This window comes from Thermobia domestica, chromosome 9 (genome assembly GCF_964235325.1).
Source record: "Thermobia domestica chromosome 9, izTheDome1.hap1.1, whole genome shotgun sequence".
Lineage (NCBI taxonomy): Eukaryota > Metazoa > Arthropoda > Insecta > Zygentoma > Lepismatidae > Thermobia > Thermobia domestica.
In genome coordinates this window covers 86,848,059-86,862,444 of record NC_137462.1, presented here as the reverse complement: position 1 = coordinate 86,862,444, position 14,386 = coordinate 86,848,059, and the positions used below count along the sequence as shown (strand labels likewise).

General features: G+C 35.7%; 1 protein-coding gene across 2 annotated transcripts in view; it reads left to right on the top strand.

Moving 5' to 3' along the window:
• Positions 1 to 3,193: 3,193 nt before the first annotated feature.
• Positions 3,194 to 14,386, top strand: part of Nle (notchless protein homolog 1) — a 51,534-nt gene continuing 40,341 nt past the window's right edge. For both annotated transcript variants that reach the window (XM_081771472.1, XM_081771473.1), the window contains exon 1: positions 3,194 to 3,328. The gene's annotated coding sequence lies outside the window, so the exon portion shown is untranslated. The remainder of the gene's footprint in view (positions 3,329 to 14,386) is intronic.

The following is a 14,386-nucleotide window of genomic DNA, read 5'->3' as shown; positions in this document are numbered from 1 at the left end:
GTTCATTGTAGATGTGAAAGTTGTTACTTTTGAATTTCTCTCATCTTCTCTAGTTATTTCTGCCACCTGCATTCTATCTGTCAGATTTGAATGAAACCAGTTTCCTATTACTCCTCTTATTCCACATTTCTCTATTGTATATAAACGTTCTCTATGAGGCACTAAGTCAAACGCTTTAGTAAGGTCTGAAAACAATCCTATTCACTTATTTCTTTTATTTAATAGTTCGCTTACGTAATTCAAATATTGTAAATAGCTGTTTTCATTGATTTTCCTTGAATAAGTTCATTTTGATCTTTTGAGATTGTTCCAGTACTTTGTAAATATGGTGTAACCTATTTGTTCATTGCTAATTTTAATATTTTCGCAAATGTTGTAATAAGAGAAATCGGTCTATAGTTACCTATATCCATTTTATCCCCTTTTTATAAATTGGTTTAACTTTGGTAGCTTATCAGAAATCTGTTTGAAAAGAACTCCTTTTAGGAAGAGAGAAGGGTTTATTAAATAGCATAATACTTCAGCTAGAGACCTGTTTACAATTTATTTTTATAAGCGAAGACGGTATTTCGTCAATACCTGCTCACCATTTATTTTCCATTTGATTGATAATTTTAATTACAAAGGTCACATTTATAGGATACATGTACATTGAATTTAGATTATTTTTTATGTTAACTTTCCCAAATTTGTTGTTATTTTTGTGTTCTCATATATTCTACCAGGGTGCGAAATCTCGGGGGGGGGGGGACGGGAGGGATTTCCCCCCCACCAAAAATTTTACACTTGCTTTTCCCCCTCACCAAAATCTGTAAGGGGGGACACCTTAATAGGAAAATATAACTAGGTCTATAAAGAAAATTTTCAGACAAACAATAATTTTAAATGCATGCGGTTTTAAAAAACGTTTATTTGTAAAAGGATCAAGTGTTTAACTTTTTCGGTTGTTCGGTTGTTGACGAGATGAGGATCTTTAGCTTCTCTAGCTTACCAGTTGCATGCAAAATTGGTAAAATTTCTCAAACAAACAGATTGTTTTTCAATTTCAGTGGACGAACCTACAAACAGGTTTGCGGATAAGCACTTGCTGTTATATGAACATATGTGGACGAAGAAAATAAACCTTGTTGTCGTTTTTATAAATTAGTGCCTGTAGAAAATGCCGATGCAAAATCCCTTAAAGAGAAAATTATTCAAGCATTTTCCGAAGATGGCATAGATATTTTTAATTTTAAGGAAAAACTGGTTGGATTTAGTTCGGACGGGGATGCAGTGCTTACTGGGAGAAACGAAGGTGTTGCTGCTCAAATTAGAAGAAATGTCAACCCGTGCCTAATTAGCTACACTGCATGGCACATCGAATTGATCTTGTTTCTGAAAGAGTTTTTGGTGTTGTGAGTGCTGTTCACAACTTTGCATATTTGTTAGGCGAACTTTACCAGGTGTTCAGTAAGTCATCTACAGCTGCAACACTTAAAAGTATCGCGACAGTCACAGATCCACAGGACAAAAATTTGAACGATTACAATGGTTCGGATTTCACCTTAAACTGTAAGTCCACATTTCATAGCCTCGCTGCTGAAAAGGGTCATTAAACTTAAATCAGCAAATCAATCGTATTATAGTGTTTGTGCTTTTATTTTCTAAAGTTTAACGTCCTATGAATATTCACCACGGCTAAGGAAGACGGTCATGATGAGATGAATTATAATGGTTGATTAGGATAGTGGAAGGAAGCGAGAGGACCCCGAGAAAACCCCCACACAATTGTTTGTATACCACAAGCAGAAGTTGGCGCGAGCTAGGATCCAGCCGATGATTCCACGCACCTGAGGTGAGCGCTCTACCACTGAGGCAACACGGCTTTTTGTTGTCTATCAAGTATTTGTATTGAAATCATTATTTATAATAATATATTCTTGCTAATAATACAATATAGATACATAGTATTATTTAGACTTACAAAGGTGACCGTATACCTGAACGACCAAACTAAAACACTACGTACGTAGCGAAGAAACGAGAATTTCATAAATAATAATAAAAACTATACTCTGACTCTACAGCTCATGAGGATGTATGGCTTGCCAGGTGGAGCGCTTCAAGTTAGTAGTTCTAATGCTTGGTTAGGACATCGGTTCTCAGGGACTATTATTTCTGACTTATATATCTCTACTGCTATTTTCGCGAATGCAATCTTCAATATAATGGTAAACACAAGGTACTGTGCTCCCACTAGAGTCTAACCCTGGACCATACGCACCGAAGTATATATTAAATGCAGTAGATAAGTTACCAATTTTGGTTAAATGAGTAAATAACATTAAAGCATTTTTAAATAACAATTACGACTAGTTTGAACATTTATTATTATTATTATTATTATTATTATTATTATTATTATTATTATTATTATTATTATTATTATTATTATTATTATTATTAATAATAATAATAATAATAATCCATTAATATTTCAATTTTTTGGAGGGTCCACGTAGCATTAGTGTGGATCACTGAACTTCTTCCCCCCCCCATTTTCAAATGATTTCGCACCCTGTATTCTACTTAAGTTTGTGTAATAAAATTTAGAGTGTCTGAAATTATTTGTGGGTTATGGATTACTTCGTCATTGTCTTTTAGTTCAGTAATATCCCAATCATATTATATGGCATTGAACCAGAGACTCCTATTTCCAGAAGTAAGTATTCTACTAATGACCTACCGTTCCTGTTATAACTGCTTGAATTGGAACTAATTCGATTTTCTGACACGTTGAAAATATATTTGGTTATTTGTAATATAAATGATAAAATCCTAGTGGTGAATAAATGTAGGTCTGGAGTTTATTAAGTTAATTTGTAGTTTAACGTCCCTTTCAGCATCGAGGATATATGAGACGAGATTAACATGGAATCCGAACCACATGTACTCCCGCCGGGAATCGAACCAGGGTCTCCCGCTAACCGCTTAGCCACAGGATCTCAGGCCTGGAGTTTTTTTTTTTTTTAATGTAGAGGTAAATCCTATCACAACGGCTTTAAAGGAATACTATGAAGCTATATTACCTGTTGACTTTCTAATTATAATGAAGAAATAGTTTCACGTGAAACAAAACAATTAAACCCGAAAAGCTTAAAAAATAAATTCGAATATGATTATGAGTTTCCATGATTCGCATTCTACAAAACCACAACTTTTCATGATCTGCCTCCTCTGATCAATATGAAACTAGAAACAACAGAAAGTTGCACATCGATTTGCGCCTCAATACTGACATGTGTTAGTATTATTGTTATACAAATGTAAAGCATAAATCATAGATAACGTAAGTATATATGTGGTGGTCAGTGGTCTTACGTGCAAGAAGTATGATTTAACACATATTTAGAAGTGATTGTTCGGAGTCAAATAGAATAAGTAATTAATTGGATCGATGAGTAAGAGTTCGCAGAATTCATTGCTCACAAAAAGCAGCCAATGTGCTCTAACAGTAAGGCAAATATGGGTATAAAAGTTTAGCATAATTATAAATTAGATGTAACAAGTAAGGGTAATAGTATACATGAAAACCCCCTGATCTTCGTTTCTTCTGTGTTCTATTACCACTTCTACATGAAATACCATAAATTTTCTACGTAGTGCAATAGTAAGAAGTATCCATGTGCACAAGACATGCGATATGCGTTGAACCCCCCCCCCCCACACACACACTTAGTCATAGATAAAGTACAAGGGCACTACACATGCACATATAAAGTACAGGTCGTTCTTTTTTATTTTCGTATCAGTCGATAAGTAAATAAAAGTCGCTTTGTTACCCCCTTTGTAAGTTCGTACATACTCAATGAATAATCCCTACAAGTATGAGCGTCCTGCGACTTCGGGAACTGATGCAGCTTCATGTATACTATATCCGCAAGGGCTTTACGACTAGTAAAGTAAGTGGAATCAGATAAAAAATGGCTCTATTAGATGCTTTTTTCCAACGGCGGCATATTTCTCCACAGAGCCTAAATGCCGCAGATGGCGGCCCTGGAGAATGCCGAAATGAAGCTGTTTTCAACGTTGTAATAGTTCTTATTTGTTGTTACTGTAATATCTGACTTAAAATTAACACTGTTTCATTTCAGACCTACATTGTTCTCTATTAATCAAAAATACGTGCAGGTATACTTTGGGCGCACCACCCGAAATAATTGCTCAAACATTAGAATTCTTTCACTAATTTCCTTCGTATTGTCTCCTAGAAGGGGTTAAGTTCCAAAGTTTGACGTTCGTTTCCAGCAAGTCGCAGAAAATTTACAGGGAAGATTTGGATAATTTGATCGTTTGTGTGCTTGATTATCAAGAAATCTGTTTACTTGTTATATATAAGCAGTTATAAACATGGGACTATACGGCGAGCGGAGGGAACTACTTGGCGCAAGGTAACCGAAGAGTTGCATTGTGGGAAAGTAACGAGCATTTATGTTATCAACATGGCGGATGTACAAGGACTGTGGACTAACAGTTTTAACATTTGTGAAGCAATACGTTGATAACGAGCAAAATCTTTAAAAGTTTGTGAAGAGCACGGATTAATGAACCTAATAACAAATTGCAGAAAATGTGGAAAGGAGATGACACCGAAAAAACGTGTCGAAAGCGGACGTCCAACTTAGGAATAAATGCCCCTCGAAGATTTACGCTGGGCGAAATGAAAATATCTCACTTAAAATCCAGGTGGGCCATGATAAGCAATTGTTGAAAAATTACAATCCTTTTACGATTTGTGTTTAAATACGGAGTCCGGATATATGTATAAAAACTGCAGGGTAAAGGACGCAAGAGAACCGGTGCTTACAATGGTAGAACGTTCACATGTGGTGCTAGTGGTCCCGGGTTCTATTCCAGCCCCCGCCAAGTGGACTTTGTGGTAGACAAACCGTGTGCGTGGGTTTCCTCGGGGTTCTCCCGTTTCTCCCCACTTTCTTCATTCCACCATTTCATTCACTTCTCATCATCACCGTCTCTTTCAGCCTACCCGGCAAAATCGTGGGATGTTAACCTCAAAAGTTTCATTTCATTTCAACGTGTGCCAGGTGGTGACTAAGAAGCACGAATGCCATCTAACCGAGTCAGGGCAGGAGCGCAGCAGGGGACCGAGCAGCAACAATGTTGTGCGTACGTAAGGAGCAGGCGTCAGCGAGCGTGGGTATATGCATAAATGAGGATAGTGAAAAACACTTTATACTGCATAAACCAATGTACTGCCTCACCTCATATCACATCAGTCCGCGAACACATACAGTCCACAATTTAACTTAAGTTTTCTCCCTTGTTACCCACCCTACAGTGATGAACTTTCTAACGTTTGTTGCTCTCATTATCACATTTCGTCTGATTCTGTTCATTTCTCCGTAAATATTGTATAGTGGCTGCGATCTGTGGCAGTTAAACCTTGCACAGTGTACAGAACCTTTACTTTATGTTTATAATTGGAGCGTTACTAGTATGAAATCATAACAAGTGCTACTGAAACTCGAATCATTGCGAAAACACTTCTTTCAACACAATAAATTTAGGATTTTGTGTGAAAATAATTCATAATTAGCTGAAAATTTCAAGATTAGTTCCTCTTTATATGGAGAGTGAATCCTGAAAATTCCCCTAATTTTCCATTCCCGCTTCCATGCATAATGGCGGTTCAAAGATGGCTGCCAAGCACTTTTGTCTTGTTTGATATTTTTCCACATATCTAAATTAAAAATACACAGATTTCAATTATGAAAAACCTATATATTCTACAAGCATTACTACTTCGATATATATCATAAAATGACCAATAAAACAATTCCATATGTGTAAATATTAATTTCATTGATGCCGAAAGGCAACATTTTTCTACCCCTAAGATTTAGCTGAACTTATAAGTTGGGTATGTTTACAAATCGAAAAAAAAATGTTATTAAAATGTTTCTTGTAGGGCTTTTCTTTTTAACAGTTTATATACGAAAAATATTGGTCAATCATTCAACATCAGCATCGAATCCGCAAGAGGGAGGATCTGAATTTTTACTGATCTCTCCTAAGAAAGAGGTGCAAAACTTGGAACACTGCATGTCTGCCTTTTTGCATTGACATGTTTTCGTCACAGTCCCTTCTTGCTGTTATTTTGCAGTCACAAGATATTAGGTCTAGAAGTTTTTTGGAATCTGCGGGAAGCGTTGAAGGCACTGCTTTCCTTCATGAATCATCCTCATTCAGTAGGGTCCAGGTAGTTCCCTAGCCACTGCTGGACTTCAAGTTAAACCCGAAGTGAATGTTGTGAAGTTGCTGCACTTGTTGGTGGAAGAGTTGCCAAGTTATTTGGAATAACTAGTTTTCGTTACGTCCTTATTCAGGGTGTCTACTGATACTGGAATTTTGATCCACATACTGGAAAAATGAAACTGGTGGTTTGTCAATACTTTCTATAATTGTTTTAATAGTCTTAGAAACAATTTTGTATTCGTTGAGATTGTAAATTTTCCAAAACAAGAGTTGTATAGATTTTGTAATTAGGCATTTAAAGCAGTGGGTGTAGTGGAGGGCTGTGAGGGGTGTTGCGAGGCCCTTTAAAAGATGTTAAAAATCATTTATATTTAAAAAAATAAATTAAGGCTAACTAAATTTATTAAAAATAGTATATTCTTTTGATGATAAAACAATTACAAACCTGAAGACATTAAAAGTGTGATTATTCCTAAAGAACGTTAAAGAAATCATTGTATTAGGTACTGGAATTTTGTTGATACTTATACTGAATATACTGGAATTTTGAAAATGAAACTCAGTAAACATCTTTTTATTGTACCGGATGTATCGCAGATCGTCCAGAGAATTAATTTGGTCTCCTCGGAAAAGATATTTCAAAAATGCTTTTCCAATTTCAATTACCTTTTGGTGATCAAGTTGTGGAATATTGAACTGTGAAATCCGTCATTTTGCTTTATCAACTTGAAAGTTGTAGATTTCTCCTTTTTGTATATTGCGGACCAGGGTGGATTGATTTAAATCAGTCTGATTTAAATCACTTGATTTTTTAAATAAAAATCGTTGATTTAAATCGAATTCCAAAATAAATTAATTTAAAGTGAAAATAAGTAAAATCCCATTTTTGCTCTGTTATTTCGATTATGGAAGTTAATAATCATAATGCAATGAGACTCAAATGTACAGTATAGTATGAAAACAAGTGTCATGCAGAGGATGATAAGGGAAAATCCCGTTTTGAACAGGTAACGGAGCAATTCTGCTTTCTTCTTTTCGAACATTGAGTTTGGATTTTAAAATCGTTAACTATTCCAACGGAAAAATCACCATCGACATTTAAGACAAAAATTCTTTTTTGTGCGTGTCGGTTTGTTCCCAGATAATATGGCGTATTTAGAGGGATGCTATCCCGTCTCCATTTTTTTTTTTTTAAATATATAAGGTTATGAGTGTTTCTTTTCTGATTTTTTTATAGTTTGTTATTATTGTTATGCAATTGCAATCAAAGAAATTCTAAATATTGTTTTGTTTTAATAATGTTTACTATTACTACATACATTGAAATGCCGTACTGGGGGGGGGGTGTACAAACAAACCCCACGAGAGGCTTTTATTGAAATCAGAATTATCTTTTGTAACTATTTATGTATAAATGTGTCAGAGCCAAAGTGGACTCAAACAATTCGTATCTTTATTCACTTTTCTTACTGATCTGCAAATTAAGTCGTCATATTTCTTTAACTTGGACTAATAAAAGTCGTAGTGAACTAACTTGGACTAAATTAGTTCTTCTGTACTATGCAGTACTTTGAAATTGTCCATATGTAATTCTGTATTATGGTTTCACTTGTGCAACTGATTATCCTTTTTCCTTCTGAAATGACTCTTGACAGTTATATTAACAAGTATGTAAAGATTAGTACAACATACGAGGGCTATCCAGAAAGTAGATTACGTTTTCGTCTGTGTCCGCTAGGGGCGGGGCTAGCGCGGCCATCTTGGGGTCAGAGCGTTGCGCAGCTCAGTCGGCATCTAGCCGTGCTAGTGAGAGGTTCGTGCTGTGCTCCGTTAAGATACTGTGACGGTTTGAAATGTCTGCGTTAATTGAAAATCCCGCGAGCTGCGAGGTGCGTGCAGTAATAAGGTTTCTGACAGCAAAAAACTGTAAACCGATAGAAATCTATCGGCAGCTGTGTGAAGTGTATGGGGACAACATTATCACTGAAGGTGGAGTGCGACAGTGGGTCATAAGATTTAAAAATGGCCGAACCAATGTTCACGACGAAGATCGAAGTGGGAGACCCAGCAAAGTGACTGCCGAACTTGTCGAAAAAGTCGATGTTAAAGTCCGTGAAAATCGAAAGTTCACAATAACGGAACTTTCTTTGAGTTTTCCACAAATTTCGCGAAGTTTGTTGCACGAAATCATCAGCGAAAAGCTTGGTTACCACAAGTTTTGTGCAAGATGGATTCCAAAAATCTTGACAGAGGACCACAAAAATCAGCGAATGGCTGCAGCGTTGCACTTTTTGGACGCCTACAATAAGGATGGTGACTCTTTACTCGATCGCATCGTTACTGGTGACGAAACATGGGTGAAACACGTGAACTGTGAAACGAAATTGCAATCAATGCAGTGGGGGCACACAGGTTCTCCCCAAAAACCCAAGAAATGCATGCAAACAATGTCGGCAAGGAAGATGATGGCGACTGTTTTTTGGTACAGAAAAGGTGTGATTTTGGTGGACTTCCTGGAAAGAGGCACTACAATAAACGCTCAAAGGTATTGCCAAACTCTGCAAAACCTCAGAAGAGCAATTCAAAACAAGCGCAGAGGAATGTTGAGCTCTAAGATCTTGTTGATTCACGACAACGCCCGGCCCCACACGGCAAATGTCACGCGTGAAGTTCTTGAATCTTTTCAGTGGGAGTTGTTTCCTCATCCGCCGTACAGTCCCGACCTGGCACCGAGCGACTTCCACCTATTCCCAGCAATGAAGAAGTGGCTGGCTATGCAGCGTTTTGATTACGACGAACAGCTGCAAGAAGAGGTAACGAAGTGGTTGAAGTCGCAGGCGGCCGAATTTTTCGACGAAGGAATTTCCAAGCTCGTACATCGCTACGATAAATGCCTTAATTTGAATGGTGACTATGTCGAAAAGTAGTATTTGTGTGTGGCTTTCATCTGTATATAATAAAATTTGTTTCCTATACTTTGTTGATTTTTTATTCCAAAACGTAATCTACTTTCTGGATAGCCCTCGTATTTTTTATCAGGAGTCCTTCGTGAGTGAGTCGGCAGACGTATTGCATTTGTGGCCAATTAGTCCCGGTTCAGAGTTCAAACGGAGGATAATTTCTCTCGGATGTAAGCCGAGAAGCGGTTTGGGTTCCATTTTGGGCTTATGTGACCCCTTGTAGCATAACCCGGTTGTTGCATAATAACACCAAGGGAAAAAAAAACTTGTTTCTATCCATATGTGATATAAGTGCGTAGAGCAAATTATTTAAACCGAAAAAACCGGGTTTAAACTCAAAAAACCGGTTTTCTGTTTTTTTCAATAAAAATAATGTTTTTTGCCAACCCTGATCCTAGGATAAATAGGAATGTCTGAGAAAATTGTTATATTACATTCGGGTCATCTGGGACATTGTGGAGATTGTTCTTAGCGCATTGTTAAATAGTTTCCTCACCCTTACTTCTCAAGATAGAAGCTTGAAATTTTGTACACACATTTAGTACACCCCTTAGTATTTCCCAGTTAATTTTGAGATCTGTGCTTTAATACAGGGGAATCCAGAATCAAAATTTTAAAAAAATAAAGTTAAAAAAAATGCCGATTACTCTCAAAATTTCTTACTTCAGGGAAATGATACGGAAATCTGAATGTTACAGTTTCAAAAGCTGTTCTATTTTAAAGAGAGTGATGTATGTACCATGATCATAGGATAAATAGGGATGATGCTGTAGCTGCTTGACTGAAAGTCTATAGTTTACCTTTAAAGAGAGCCATAATTTAAAAGGGTTAAGAAACATTGTTTGGGATTGATATAGGTTAACGATTGAGGATAATTCAAAATTCGACCTCAATACTTTCACTTAAATGGCATAATTAGCATTTAATACTAATTCCTAATGCTTTCTCTTCAGTTCGCGACTTGTATTATACGAGGAGAAAGATTTGACTTAAATCAAAAAAATCGATTTAAATAAAAAAAATCAACAAAAATTATTTAAAAAAAAAATCATGATTTTTTTCCACCCTGTTGCGGACGTAGTGTCACATCTAGTAGCTGTGTGCAGGAAGAGAAGGACGTCCTTCATCGTCCTTAGAGCTTCTTTTATTTCGGTTATGTCGTAGCATTTTTCATCGTAGTTAGTTGATTGAGGTCGTAAAAAAGTACTGTCGAGGTGTTCCTAGAATACTTCGTGCAATTAGAATTGTAAGGAGATCTGTATCAGTACCTATTACTGCAACTGATCTGGCACTGGTCTAACTTGGATTATTGCAGTTGAGCAGATTAGTATATCTGCGTCTCCATCCGCTTGCATAACAGTTATTCCTTCAGAGTGGAAATAGCCATCATCATTTGAATTAGTCTTGATTTGTTTCCGGAATTTCGCAAAAATTAGCTTGTTTAGTCGTTGCTACTGTGTTTTCGTCAAAGATAATAGTTGCAGACATTTCTGACATCATTCTTCTTTGCCTTTTCACAATTTTAGTTGATAAATCGCATAGGTATATCCATCACAAACCACTGCGTCACATGGAGAGAAGCGTCTCTGCACAATTCTAACATATTTCAGGTATATATCTCTGCAGGTGTCAGATCCACTCCGAGCCACTGCGTGCAGAAGAAATCCTTCATCTGATGGTGCCTTAGCATATATCTGAACTGATTCAATGAAAGCTGATTTTGCATTCTTCCTCGAGGAAACATCAAAGAGCGAGGGTGGTTGAGCAGCTAGTTCATATTTGAGAAGATCTCGTAAATTCTTATATGACTTGAGCACAGCAGCAATCTTGATAAACGACTGTGAAGGATTGAATACTATACTTTCATTCCGATCATCAATGTATTGCTCGTGGCAGATATTGGCATAGCTCTTTTTTCCAATGAAGTGTAACCTTCCCAAAGAAATCTGCTGCAATAGAGGAAAGTAGTTTTTCACCAACTTCTTTTCCAATGTCACAAATCGTTTTATCATCAGCAACCAACCCGCTGGCTGTATGTATATAAATAAGTGCTTAGGACAATTGACATTAAAAGGATTGTGAAGCGGTATTCAAGTTGATAGCCTTGTCAGATCAGAGTTATCTCATGACTGGATAGCCGAAATCCAACATGTTCTGAAGATGCAAAACATTTTTCACAAAAGTCTTCCAAAATTTCTAATACTTTCATGTTTATAGGGCATGAGGAAACCCATCTTGATAAAGTAGAACTAACCATTCCTCGATCTCGTGTTACTCCCCTGTTACTTTCATGGATTTCATAAGACCCTGTTCTATTATCATATCTGGCGATACTCCACTTCATACTTGGTCTTTTCTTCGAATAGTAAAATAACCTTCAGTAAATTTTCTGGATACAGCGTTGTCTATTATTCCATTCAACTCTTCCATTTGCTGTGCATCTAAATGAACACATTTGGCATAAAAAATGTAACCTGCTGCGTTAAAGTAAGGAACATTGATATAATACAATGTAAATGTAGTTCCCAGTCCCCAACTCAATGTGCTTACAATGTCGATTAGTTGTTTGATGCTGATGTTCCCTTGAAGATTTTCAATAGTTTTTGAATTTGCCACCACAAGTTCATGAACAGTATAAACTGAGAACTTCAGTATAAACTAATAATTCCGCACTGTTTACAACCAATGTTGTTGTTATGGAAAATTAAAGAAAATACATTTTCGCTTGTAGTTCAGTCATTGTTTGTTCACGCTTGAGGCGGTTTTCACTGGAATATACACGAAACATTCATAGATGATATTAACATGGAGGCCACCTAAAGTTCCACTTATCGCGGAGAGCTTCTTTAAAAACTTCGAAACCGGATCTGTTTTACTAGAATAGATAGCACGATGTAAGCAGGCCGGAACTGCAATGTAGATGGGAAGGGGGGTTGCAATGTTTTAGAATTTATGTTTTTAAGAAGCCACTTCAATTAGAATTGACATATGAAAAAATAATGTAGAAACATTCGTAATTATCTATCAAGTACCTAACTGTACACAAAAAAATCAACATTGAGATCACAATGATCGTTTCAGTAAGAATCAAATATGTCAGCCATTTTTAAACATTCGTCCGAAAACGAAAATACCAACAACTTTCGAATCACTTCTTACGAGTTACCAATTGTTTCAAAGTTATGAGGCTAAACAGATTAACATTAAATTGCAAACCAGAAAATAATCACACTTTCACGTTAAATATCAATCTATACTAGGCCTACAGCTCGTTTACAATTCTTCCATTGGATAAATCTATGTTTAAATCACAACAGTTATCTTTGCAGAGTACACATATAACAAATCGATTTCTTTGGTTATGTCTTAACATCAAAATAAATAAATCCTGGCTGAACGAAGCCAATTATAACAACTCGAGTTTCCAGGAATAAGAACATCTCGGAAATAAATCAAAGATCCTGGATGCTATCGCCAATTATAACAACACGTTTTCAGGGTATTGAAAAAGAAAATCAAGGTTATATTAGATTTAATGTTCAGGTTGCATTAACTTTAGCAAAAGAAAAGAAAGACACAACGATAAAGCTATTATTTATCATCAGAAGTTTCCAGATTCTTGTTTTGTGGCCAACCAAGAATAAGAGTCAACATTGTTCAGCTTAATTAGTACTTTTAAGAAAGAAAAAAAAACTTGATAAATTCTAATTGTATAGATTATATTTGAAATTATAGAGCTAAAATTTTTATTGACTATTTATTCGTGCCAATTTATTAACAATTTACATCATAACAGATTGAAAGAGGAAAAAAAAAAAATTAAACATTTGCCTCCATTGTGGTATCTCTAAGATACTTTATCAACATTTTGTAAAATGATATTGTTATACTGTTTTAACATATCTAGTCTCCAACATGATTCTCAAACATATCTCATTAATACACATAAAACTCATTATCAATCAAAGAATTGGCGATCCATCCCCTCTACTCATGTAGTTACAGAAGATTCTTTTACTTGGGCGTTCATTGCTTATAATGTCCCTGTCATTCATCAAACAATATGCAAGTTATGCAGACATAGGCAGTATCATCGCTACTACAATTCCATTTTTCAATAAAATAAAAAAAAAATACGAGTAGCGTCATGTATTACTTTACGTTAGCCTATGCGTCATTCGCAATAATATATCTACTATGAAAGCACCACTACTATTAATGAAAATGATATATATATACAAATGTCTAGCGAGAACGAAAGAAAAGAGAAAAAAAAAATCTACATATGCTCGACAGGGTCCAATTACTGAAACGCCTCTTTAAAGAATTATTATTATTTTTTTTTTTTAAATTACTATCTCTGTTTACAACTAATTAAACTCACAGAGGGATGGATACGCTCTACTGGAGAATAGCAAGTTGAAAAACATTCCAACGTTATTGGTTTCCAACGAGGCAAATATCAATGTAGGCATGAACATTTAATTCCGCACTGTAATTATGGCACGTTCAAAGTAAATATCTACCTAACTGAAAATAAACAAACATAGCACGAAATAGTATTTTGTAAATAGTAATGTCGAACTCCGGAGGTATGTCCAGAGTAAAGTTCTCCCACATCGGCACAGATCTATTACTCGCACTCATCAAGATACGATATTAACATCGGAGGATATGTTATATTCAATTTTTCCTAACCTACAAAACTAAATATATGGTGCAACGAAATGAGATCATACATACGAGAGAAAATTTTAAACCACTAATGTATTAAGAGATACTATAAGAGGGCACACGACAAAATAATAATAATAGACACGTTTGAAATGCGATTTTATCGACATTACACGTATTGAATATGCACATGACAAAATATGGCAAGCACGGATACAAAAATACATTACAAATTAATATCAAAGGGACACACGACAAAATATAGGAAAAGCACGCTCAAATCATAATTGTTACCGGTTCTACACGTAATAAATGGGAATTTTAGCTAAACCTACATGCATGTATTACAAATACGATTAAAAGACACGTTAATATATATATCAGAGCACTCTCAAAGAAATTTCATCTTAATGTTTACGACTGACATACATCATGAAGCAATATTGAAGCGAACGAAATGAATTACGAAATACTTAAATTCTCAGACACGGAATATT